A 12,741-nucleotide genomic window follows, 5' to 3' on the forward strand; every position below is an offset into this window, starting at 1 on the left:
GTATGTTTTTGAAATAAAATGTTTTACAGCAAAGTTCCTTTATTTAGCAACCACACCTCGTGCAGCACAGATATACATAATTAGTTACACAACAAATTACACTCTGTTGGTGTTTTCTGTGATCTGTTAAAAACATCTGACTACGAAAATCACAACCTTTTAAGTATTATTATACTACGAGGTAACAGAAAATTCCTGAAAATGGTTCGAATAAGTACCTCTTTGACGGTAAAAAAATGTATGTGTAAATAGGAAAGAGTCCTATACTAAGCTACCAGTCATTATTCTAAAGGTAATTAATTTCTGGTCTGAACTCAAGAACATCCAGCAGAAGCATGCTTAAGAAACTGGGGATGCCAATTATTGTTTCCTAAAATATTAATTCCTTAACAAAAATTGTTATAACTAACATAGTTGTGTTTCAGACCAACAGCTCTGTTAAATTAATCAATACTAGAAATAAGAATAATCTTAATAAAGATTGAGTCACTTAATTTGGTCCAGAAGAGTGTCCATTATTTAGAGCACACATTTTCAATACCTTGCAGCACTCATAAGAAGTTTAACAACTGTTAATGTTTGGTGTAACAGCAGCCTAATGGATATAACGGCACCCAACTCCTTCTACTCCATTCATGAATTCTTAGTAGAATCGTCTGGTGTGTATACGTTAGTTCTGTACGTTTTCAGTGCAGTAATGAAGTCAATGTAAATAAGTGCTGCAAAGCGTTTTTCTCTTTGATGATGCGTAGCATATGCGTCTCTCTACATAACATCCTTACATGTTTTGTGACAAGTTAATTATTACCATTTAAATGAAAATATTTTTAACATCTTTTCATTTATTTAACACAAATGAGACTATTTCAGAACATCTGTGAAAGTAACATTAGCATATCTCCCTCTTTTTTTTTGGGAAATAGGTAGGCTACTATGTATTCTTGTTTCATGACATGTACATGCTTAAGGATCACTTCAGTATGGGTATATACAGGCATGGATCCAGAGCTTCGAGGATGTCGCAGTATGCTCCTGTCTCTCTGTCTCTTTGCAGCTCCCACCCCCCCCCCCCACCCCCACCCCCCCCCCCCGACCCCTCCCAGTAGACCGAAGTCGACCATTCGATATCCCTACTACAGTTCGTTCATGCTCATTCCATTTCTTATCGCTCTGCAACGTTACGCCTAGATATTTAATCGACATGACTATGTCTACCAGAACATTACTAAAACTGTATTCGAACATTACAACTCATCTGCATTAAAATTTGGAGTAGGAATTAAAATTCATGAAGAAGAAATAAAAGCAAAACGAGGACAATGGAATGTAGTCCAAGTAAATCAGGTGATGCTGAGGGAATTGGATTACGAAATGAGGAACTTAAAGTAGTAGATGAGTTTTGCTATTTGGGGAGCAAAATAACTGATGATGGTCGAAGTATGGAGGATAATAATAATAATAATAATGAGCGTATGGCATTGGTGGCCGGGAGACCCCTCGCGGGGCGATTCGGCCGCCGCTCCACAGGTTCTTTAACGCCACTACGGCGACCTGCGAGTGAATGAGGATGAAATGATAATGAAAGACACACAACACCGAGTCATCTCGAGGCAGAGAAAATCCCTGACCCCGTCGGGAATCGAACCCGGGACCCCGTGCGGGAAGCGAGAACGCAACCGCAAGCCCACGAGCCGCGGACAGTATGGAGGATATAAAATGTGGACTGGCAATGGCAAGAAAAGCGTTTCTGAAGAAGAGAAATTTGTTAACATCGAGTACTGATTTAAGTGTCAGGAAGTCTTTCCTCAAAGAATTTGTATGGAGTGTAGCCATGTATGGATGTGAAACGTGGGCAATAAATAGTTTAGATAAGAAGAGAATAGAATCTTTCGAAATGTGGTGCTACAGAAGAATGTTGATGGTTAGATAGGTAGATCATGTAACTAATGAGGAGGTACTGAATAGAATTGGGGAGAAGAGGGATTTGTGGCACAACTTGTCTAGAAGAAGGGATCGGTTGGTAGGACATGTTCTGAGGCATCAAGGGATCACCAATTTAGTATTGGAAGGCAGTGTGGAGGGTAAAAATCGTAGACAGAGACCAAGAGATGAATACACCAAGCAGATTCAGAAGGATGTAGAGTGCAGTAGTTACTTAGAAATGAAGAAGCTTGCACAGGATAAAGTAGCACGGAGAGCTGCATCAAAACAGTCTCTGCACTGAAGACCACAAAAAAAAAAAAAAAAAAAATGGATCAAATGGCTCTGAGTACTATGCGACTTAACTTCTGAGGTCATTAGTCGCCTAGAACTTAGAACCAATTAAACCTAACTAACCTAAGGACATCACACATATCCATGCCCGAGGCAGGATTCGAACATGCGACCGTAGCGGTCACGCGGTTCCAGACTTAAGCGCCTTTAACCTCACGGCCACACCGGCCGGCGGAAGACCACAACAACAACTGCATTGACTTACATTTTTCTACATTTATAACTACTACACAAACTAGAAATTTTGTCTCAGTCGTCTTGTATATTCCTACAGTTACTCAACGTCGACACACTCCCGTACACCAGAGCGTCTTCAGCAAATAGCCACAGATTGCTGCTCTCACTGTCCGTCAGATCACTAATAGCGGCCCTATTACACTTACCTAGGTCACTCCTGACGATAGTCTACTCTCTGATGAACACTCGCCGTCGAGGACAACGTACTGGGTTCTGCTACTTAAGAAGGCTTCGAGCCTCTCACATATCTGTGGATCTGCTCAGTATGCTCCCACTTTCGTTCCCAGTCTGCAGTGGGGCAACGCGCCAAATTCTTGCCCAGCTTCCTACGGTTTGCCGGTATTACCTGCGGACCCGTGAGTCATGTCGTAAGCAGCAGATACAGTCAGCATGTGAATGTGCGCCTGTACCTGACTGGAACGTTAGCCGCCAGGCTGGAAGCCCATTCACGTGGTAAGGTCTCACGCAAATAACTGGAAAGCATCTTCCGGTAATCGTAGCTTCTAATACGTATGTATAATTCGCTGGCACTGACGAGACACGTTGCTTCATTCTCGGAAAGATTGTTAAGAAATCTGGAACTTGATACCGTAAACCTCGCCCTCACCCTTTATAGATCTTCGCTTGGATGTATACAACAAAAACGGAATGTGATTTGCCTAATACATTCTACAAGTACCACTCTTCGTCAGTGACAGGATGCTGAGTACTTATGACGTCAGTGCTGTACAGAGTCCTAATGCACGGGATCGTGACCACTGTTTATTGACAGACGAGGCTGAATATTTACAACACGCAGGATGAGAGGGGGATTATAAGGGAAATAATTTTTTGCTTGACAGAGTCCCACATCCTTCCGTAATATTAAAACCCAAAGGACACGTCTGGAATTTCCTTTTAAAAACATACGCAACATGACAAGTGGCTTAATTACAGCAATATCGACATGTACAAGCATTAAATTTATTCTATCAACTTCCCATCGGTGAACTCATTGGCAAGAATTTCGGGTAGTACTACTAAAATACTGGCTGTAACGAAGACGTACAGTGCAATAATTATAGAAAAAAGGGTTCAAATGACTCTGAGCACTATGGGACTTAACGTCTGAGGTCATCAGTCCCCTAGAACTTAGAACTACTTAAACCTAACTAACCTAAGGACATCACACACATCCATGCCCGAGGCAGGATTCGAACCTGCGACCGTAGCGGTCGCGCGGTTCCAGACGGTAGCGCCTAGAACCGCTCGGCCACCCCGGCCGGCAATAATTCTAGAATTACAGCATGACTCAGTAACGGTAAGGAATGAGTCTTGTTGTTATTTACATATTCATTGTTCTATATTTCTATAGAACAAGTGATAACCCATATTCAGTAAATAAAAGATAATCCAGTAAAACGAGGTTCATACATTTCATGTAAATATGGTGCAGGTGACACATTAAAAGTAAACTTAGTGTGGAGGCATAAGAAGAACTCTTTTAAAAGTTGAGCAATTAGCGACGTCAGGTAAAAACGGAATGACGTCAGATTTTTCAGCTCTACAACTGATACATAAAAATATTTCTGACGTCTCAAGACAGAAACGATACATTTTGTGCCTTTATTATAGATATGGATAACATTATAGATATTAGCCCTTCGCTGCTGAGATTGTACGTTAGGAAAGTTATAATTATGGAATGGATGTTGTTTCTCCATCATAGAAGACGGACTGACAAACAGCTTTACTTTAAAACTTACAATGTTCACAGAACATTGAATGTCGCCCTTGTACACGTTCAATTATTTTCAAAGACAACAATAATAAGGTACAAAACCGTATTATGTGAAGTTAAAACAGAAATTTTCAGATGGAAATTAACGTTAGGTAATACAGTAACAATGTTTCGGTAAGAAAAAAATTTTCATTGAGATTCTTCTGTTTGGATGACACCACAGTGCTCAGTTTCTGATTTTTAACAAATAAGTTACAGCACATTGATCGTGAAGCGTCAAGCAAGGAGAAATCAGTATCACGACTGGCAAATTTAACATCGCATTTCACAGTTATATGGCGAAACGTGAGTGACAATTGAGAAACTAGGCCTGCTGCAATTTAAACGGCAGAATTAATCCTTCTGGCGTCAGATTTGAGTAGATTAATGCAAACAGGGAATATTCACAACCGCTCACCAAGGCCCGTGAATGTTTCGATTCTGCTGAGATGGCATCGACATCTTTCTTGACATATTAGTGCAGTGCAAAAGAGACGGTAAGTGTTGAACTGTAGCAAAGCTTTCTCCTGTAGCGGCCGCCGCCGTTCGAGGCTCGAGCAAACAAGTTCATTTATCATCGTCGCAACGGCCGCACCTGCAGAGCGGGCCACTAATGCCCCGGGATCTTCCTGTACGAGAACCGCTACGCACACCTCGCCTCAGGCAGCGTCGTTACGCGAGGCCGAAGGCACTGCCTTTGTTGTTTTGCTTGCACCGCAAGGTGGACGTCGATCACAGTGGGGCTCGGTGCTGTTCGGTCCTGTGGTACGAAGAGAAAAAATTTACGCTTTTGGTAAGAGAAGAAATCCTGTGAGCTCCAGACAGATTCCACTGAAAGACTCGCTTGCAATCTACTTAAAGAAATTTGTCAGTTACCCATAGCCAGAGCATGAAGTTATTTACTTCTGGCCTCTGGTCTTGGTACTTGTTTTTCTTCTCTACCTGTATCTTCCAACAATGGTTATGAATGCAGTGACACGCATATTCTCTGCCCTTGATTGAATTTTTCAACCTCATCTGGTAAATACTGAATAATAAAAAAGTATCTCGGAAAGATGACAAAACATTGTATCTTCCAACAATGGTTATGAATGCAGGACACGCATATTCTCTGCCCTTGATTGAATTTTTCAACCTCATCTGGTAAATACTGAATAATAATAAAGTATCTCGGAAAGACGACAAAACCGAAGCATTAGTAGATTTTGTTTAGCCTATTGTTTCTTATCTGCGTCTCAGACGGTGCGATAAACTCGCTTTGTATGTTGTTTCTGCGACCGTAGCTTCAGTTTCAGGATATACGTATGATTCTACCGCAGTTTGAAGACAACTCTTTGATTTGGACAAGTGATTTAGTTCTTGAGGCAGGTCAGTCACATGCAGAGATCCGTTGTATAAACATAAGTGCACCGTGCTGAGTCACGAGAGTAAATAAATCAGCCGTAGCCGTGAAAAGAAGCAGCACCAGCAGCGCAGTAATAAGGAATATGAACCAAGGGCGTTAAAACAAATTAATATCAAATTTTATACTGCAAACACAAGCGCTGTTTCGTTTGTTATCTCAGGCAACGGCGGCTGTATCTGTTACGTTTAGCATCACGCATTACATTGCGTGCAGAAATAATTATGCTGACTTAAATAAAGTTCCTGCATTCTTGTGCGAGAATTCGCACTTTATGATCAGAAGTAACAAAAAAAAAATTAAAAATCAATCATCTGAATAATAAGGCCAGCAGCCTGAAGTGGTTTTTATAGAAATGCGCAGAAAGGGACGGAATTCTTTTCAAAAGTGAAAAAAAGCTGCCTGAGTAGGCACATTTTTCATCGATTGGATGCGATATAACGGTCGCAGATTGAGATTCCTCACTAGGAGAAAATGTACGTAATGCGGACTGGCTGTTATACCTCATGCGAACAGAGGAGGTGCAATTTTCGCTGTATGAGAGTCCGCACAGATAAGTTGTACTACGTCAACATACGAGCTTCTGAACCACCAGATACATGAAAGCCCTGCACCTTTCTGACCATTTTCGTGACTCAGCCTTCGTTTACCGGCATTTCTTCGGTGTTATACATTAATAACTCTTTTGCTTATGAATCGTTCCACACATAACAGATTTTAGATTTGTGTGTGTTTGTCTACACTGGAGAGCAAGAAATAAACAATTACAAGAAGAACGAATTTTACTGTGGGTGTAATAACGTAAGACGTAAAAACTAAATAAAACTTTAAAGTAACCAAGGGAATAACAGTCGCAAGTCATCCTCATATCATACCGAAAATAGATCAGTGATAACTTTCGGGAAACAACTCCGCCTATACTCTTCAATGGTACCGAATTAGCTTTGTGTATTGTGCCATCTTACGCTTACGTATTTAGTTTAATTTATTTCTGAAGCATGCTCAGTGATCTGAAGTAAATGATTGAAATTTAATATTGCACTACATAAACAGAAACGTTGTTCTCAACAGATATTTGCATCAACATTTTTTCCTTACCCTCTCTTTACCAAGGAACCAGCACAAATGTGACAACCAGTACTGAAGACCCGTCATTCTAAGTAATAAGAACAGAAAAGTAGGGAATGCATTCACTTAAAGTTGTTTTTGACGTGTAAACAGAGACTACAAAAAATTACAGTTTATGACAACATGTCTCTCGAGCACGTATTAAAGTCATATTGTGTATACAGGCCTCCGACGAAGCTACAAAAACGAGCTTTCCAGAACGAGCACAGGTAATTTTAATAGACTATTATTTAGTTTTAAAGACGTATCAGATTTTTTTCGCAATGTTAGTCGCGAGTTGCAATTCTAGGATGTCTATCCGAGCAGGATTCATTGAAATTTATTCCATTTGTTCCATTACGCACTACGTACAAATCACTTGATTTGATCCACGGAAGAGCTATAAAAACGCAGTGAGCTTTGGCTGACTATCTCTCTCATTCTCTCTCTCTGTCTCTCTCTTTTTCTACGCAATATTGCGTTATTTTGAAAGTATTAGTGCTCATGCATTTCGTCTGTAGCTTATACTGTCTACAATTGCATAGGCAGTTTTCCTCTTCAAAGCGTAAACCATATTTAGCGATTCTACTACGGGATGATCGTACTTCCTCAAAATCAAGCTCGAAACTTTAAATGTGAAACGTGTAACGTATTTCGTAATTTTATTTTTTATTACTAAAATGACTATCTAGAAACTTTCGTTTCTGCCATATTCTCTATAGGAATGACTAATTTCACTGACACCAATATCAATGCCAGTGTATTTCACGGTGCCGTCCTATAAGTAGCTCCAATACTAGTTGAACATGTCTTTTTATGTTTTGATTGATTGTGTACCAAATTATTTTACCCTTCTTTTTTTCTCTTGAGCTTCAACGTTAGCCCCGTTCCCTCGAATTCTGTTTCACAGTGAGATACAAAATAAGTATAACTGTACATGTCGGCAACAGTAACTGGCAGAATAAAAATATGAGTAACAGTGAAACTGCAAATACTCGTGAAAATGCATATAAAATATGTTAAGAATATTTATACTGTTCATAATCAACAATATAGGGACGGAACAATTGCAGTAGATATGTCAGTCCACTGTATGCGTTAAACATGCCAAATTACGTCATGGTTTTGATTTCAGGATATGCTAGACTGATTTTAAGTTAACTTACTGGTCAGAGAAAGGCAGTGACATGCCATCCTGAGTAGGACCATGCTTAGTAATGCACTTCAAGTTCAAAGCAAATTCGCGGTTAGTGATTGCTATACTTTTTATACTAGAACAGTAAAGGTGTTGAGAAGCATTTACTATTGTCTCAGTATCTTCACTGACAACTCAATGTGATACTTTTTACTATTTCTGAAATTCAGAGAATTCCTGATAGAAAGCAGGACATGCAATAAACTTGCTCTGCTGTTATCGCAACGCGAAGCTCAGCACTTGTGCTCTGAGTAATACAGAAAAGTAATTGAATATGAATTTTTGTGGCTGTGAGGTTAAATTACAACCTGTTGTTGAAAAATAGAAAACAGTGTTTAATTTATTATTGTATATCGTAGTAGTCAATGGCCTCCAAGAAGTCTACATTTCCAGAATGGAGCAACTTACTTGTGTATCTTTTATCCCACATCTCTAAATAAACCATATTCACTAACAACGGCCTATATCAATGAATTTTATCTGAGAAGAAGACAAATGGAACAATTTACTTACCACAAGCTCCTATAAGAGCAAGTTTCATAAATATTTCATCTTCTGGTGAATAACGAAGACATAACATGCTACTACCTAAAATTTCCGTCGTTTCGGCCATTAACATTGTCTTTTATAAGTAGTTGCGTTCTGCAGATGGACAAAGCAATACACGAAGTCGTTACGACTATTTCGACAGAATTAACAACCGGATTCATGGAGATCTTGCTTGACAACACGTTTTCGACAATTTTTCGCAGTGTGTGTTCGACTAAGCCTTTAGGCCTCAGTTAAGCATCGAAAATGCAATGCAGAAATTTCGCAAGCGGCTGTGCAGTAATGAGGGAGAGTTCTTCCTGCGCGAATCAGTTTCCACTGTATAACAATGAACACGCCAAGGCTACGGAAGGCGAATTTAGTTAAAAATCTGGACCTCACAAAGAAGCGAAATACGCAGCCTGTCGTATTTGTAATTGCAACATTACATTGTTTGTTTGAGGTGTGATGTACAAAAAAAAAAAAAAGTTACCGCTTTTACGCTTCCGGAAATGATGTGTTTTCACGCGTGCTGCTGATAAAACACCATGCGGATTGCTATGGAACATTGTTAAATCATCCAAGTGCTTCTTGCTGTATTATAAATAATTGTTCGTGAGAGAAATTACGCTCTCCACAGTATATTTACAGTTTTAGTTGCTTAACGTTTTTATGACCTTGGAAATTTGGAAACAGTTGTACTTTCAATCGCAAGGTCTACACTTAGCATTTCTGCCTCCTCACGCACCCTTTCGAAATTAAGTGATAAATAGAGCTTGCGCTATCATTAGGGTAGTGTAGTACAGCTGTAAGAATTAACCCCTTCGCGGTTCATGGGACACATATGTCCTCGAAAGTAATATGCAGCTTTGAGCGTCGGGACGTTTATATTCCATATCTGTCTTGCAGGGAGGTACTTTCGGAACTCGGAGAAAAATACTACGGACCACGAGATGGATCACACAACGCTGTGAGCGATCACACGGGGCAGCGTGTGTTTACAGGTGGCATAATGCGTCTGTTTCACGAAAATTAGATTAAATCACCATTTCCTCCATTCCAGTCATGTATGAAACAACTATCTGTATTTTCTTACACAACATAGATACTGTCTCGAAACAGTACTGCACAACACAGTAATTCTGCTTGTTTGTACATAATTTTTTATGTAGTGGGACGTATATTCCCCAAAAAACTTCGTAGAATGTAGAAAACCTTGGTATGTGGCACGTTAAAGCTCTCTTCAAACGTTATGCTGAAAAACTGTGTGCGATATTTCATGTTTTTTCATTGTGAGGAGAATCAATGTGTTGTGGTACTGATTTGTTATACTTTTCTCTACAATTGTCAACCTGATGAAAGCATTTTAAAATTAAAAATTTCACTCTGAAAATTCCACGTTCACTTGTAAACTTGGATCTCGGGTGTTTAATGGGACGCACTGATTTTCAAAATCGATCAGCTTAAACTGGTTTGGTAGAGAACGTGTATTATTTATCACAAAAGAAGAGAGTTTTTGATCTTTTATTTTTCAAATATGTGCAAAATAAATTTTAATCTTTAGTGGGTTAAAAAGTACGGACAAGCATTTTGCCTTTTTGCCCTCTAAGGTAACTTCAGTCAACAAAGGCCATATGTGAAATAATTTTCTGCCCAAGATCTCAGCCATCTTTTTACATTCTAACATAATCACTGACACCAGAGACTTTCATATCTCTGATTATCGACAGGCGAGAAGGAACTACTCCAGCACACGAAAAGACATCGTTGGACATGAAAAGACTTTGTAGGTTTAATTGAGTTACAGTGTGAACGGATTGTTTCATTTGACCAAGGTATCTGGAACATAAAAAGTAGCCATGTACTGAACATTCCCTGGTTCAAAAGTAGGCCAAATAAATTAGAAAAAAAACTGCTGACGGCGATCGATGTGTGTCGGTACAGATATAATGAAATGGGTCTGGCAGCGAAGAATGGCGATGAAAAGCTAAGAAAGCCACCAAAGTTATCCCAAGAACGTAAAACAACGCTAAAGAGAAGATTGTTTTTTCAAATGAAGCATTCAATTATTCGATTTCGATATGAATAATCACAGAATTCCTATTGTGCATAGTAAACTGCTACCGTTTTAATGTTGCTGTTCTTCCGAACAATAACCCATGAGAGCTGGCAGTACTCTCTTAGGATTTAAAGGTTGGCTACAGCGCGCATACACAAGCTCTGGAATCTAAGATATTGTTGTCGCGCTTCGCAGAGCACGGATTAATTAATGGCAGTTTGGAAGGCAGTGTAGGAGCCCGCCTGCTGTGGTGCGCACGTGTGTTGGGCGAGGGGTCGTCGCCGAGCTGCCGTGTCCGCCAGCAGCGACACAAGATTTAGTATTGAGTTGATATTTTTTATAATTTGCAGCGCGTTTATTAATTTAAAGAAAAGGGTTTGAGTATGTGCGCAGCAGCAGACGGTAAGTTTGATAATGATAGGAGTTGAATTCTTAAGGGAAACCATTGATAGGCGAATAGATTAAGTATTGATTTTTGTCATTCATTGATTTCTTTTGTAATTGTCAGGGAATTGTTTCACTATGTATTTAATTGAGAAGTGTTTCAGTCTGTCTCAAGAGTTTGATTTATTTGTAATATTGCTTTAATGCCACTGGAGGCAGATTTACATACGAAGCGATTGTTCCAAGAGCTTCTAGCGTTTCGTTAATTGAATGAGAAAGAATCGCTTTCAGAATATAGTTTTTGAAAAAAGGAATTACTTGTTTGGGTTATCATTTATCGAGTGTAGATTTGACCAAACCCTTTCTCTTGAATTATATGTAGTTGTAGTAAGCAGCAGCAGCCGCAGCAACAGCAGGAGCCGCCATACAGAACATGCATTGCACTCAGCATGAATAATAGGTTTTTTTATGTTTTTCTTAAATAATGGAATGCAGCAGATCAAGCAGTGGCAGCAGAAAGACCAAGTAAGTTATTTGTTGCGCACAGGACCAATAAAACAAAAATAAAGTTTAGGCGATCTCTAATAGTAAAGTTAACAAGATTACAAGCACGAAATTTTCAGTAGAACACACGAGAAAAGAAGATAGAGGTCGCGACTTTGACCCAAATGAGATGTCGCCCGTAAGCTCAGAAACAAGATAACAGTGCGGATGCACCACCAGAAGACATTTTCCAGTCTTGATGGATTCTGCCTTAATCACACGGAAATAGTCCAGAGGCGTTGGCGTAGGCTTAGCTGACAAGTTGAATTTACGTTTTCTTACATAAATAAATAAAACATCTGGTACGTTCTTATTCTTATCATTAGAATTGCTAATCAGCCCTGAGAAAACTGTTTCTGTCGATAAATGCCAGTATAATATAGTTCTGGGAGAGGAAAACATTTAGCAATCAGCGAAACGTGTTGCTGTAGAGCAAAATTAATGACAAGTGACAGGGAGTGAAGTAATGAGTCAGATACTTGTTTGTGGAAGCAATTAACCGGTGGAAGTTGGGTGAGAATCATCGAGTTCTAAAACTGACTCCGTTCCGAAACGTCACGCGTGCTACGTAAATACGCTAGCTGTAGAGAAAACAGCAGAAACCTCTCGGCGGCTGGAGGTATTTTTTTCTTTCCGCCCGGGAGGCACTGCGTCGTTGCGTCGCGGCGTCTAATGCGCTGTTGACGTCACATCATTACGGCAGACGCAGCGGTGCAGCGGCGCCGATCGCGACCGGCGATGGAAATGCACCGGAAGGCCTGACAATGCTCCCAGAATTAGCCGCCGCTGCTGCATAAAGTGGACAACGGGTCTCTGCGCTGCCGTTTCGTAAGGCAGCGGCGGCGCTTTCGTAAATAACGCACGCGCCTCCGCCAAAGCGGCGCTATCGGGGTCGCTGAGCTTCGGCGCAGCTGCGGAGTGGTCTTGACCTGAAGGTGTAAAAAAATTGTAAACGCTGCTTGTAAACAGTAGACGCTCCCTCCTTCACATTCTCCCTCTCACCCTCCCTCCCTGCCTCCCACTCTCTCTCCTTCTGACAAGCGCGCGCACACATACACACACACACACACACACACACACACACATACACACACACACACACACAGCTTCACAAACCGGGCGAACATGAAGCTATGTGAACTTTGTGCAGCCCAAAATCTTTTCATCGCGAGAATCACATAAAGTCTCCAGCGTGCACTTTATTCCTCACTGACATCACCCCGTTTAGAAACGATATGTGCATAAAAGATTTC

Source organism: Schistocerca serialis, chromosome 2 (genome assembly GCF_023864345.2).
Source record: "Schistocerca serialis cubense isolate TAMUIC-IGC-003099 chromosome 2, iqSchSeri2.2, whole genome shotgun sequence".
In the NCBI taxonomy this organism is placed as follows: domain Eukaryota; kingdom Metazoa; phylum Arthropoda; class Insecta; order Orthoptera; family Acrididae; genus Schistocerca; species Schistocerca serialis.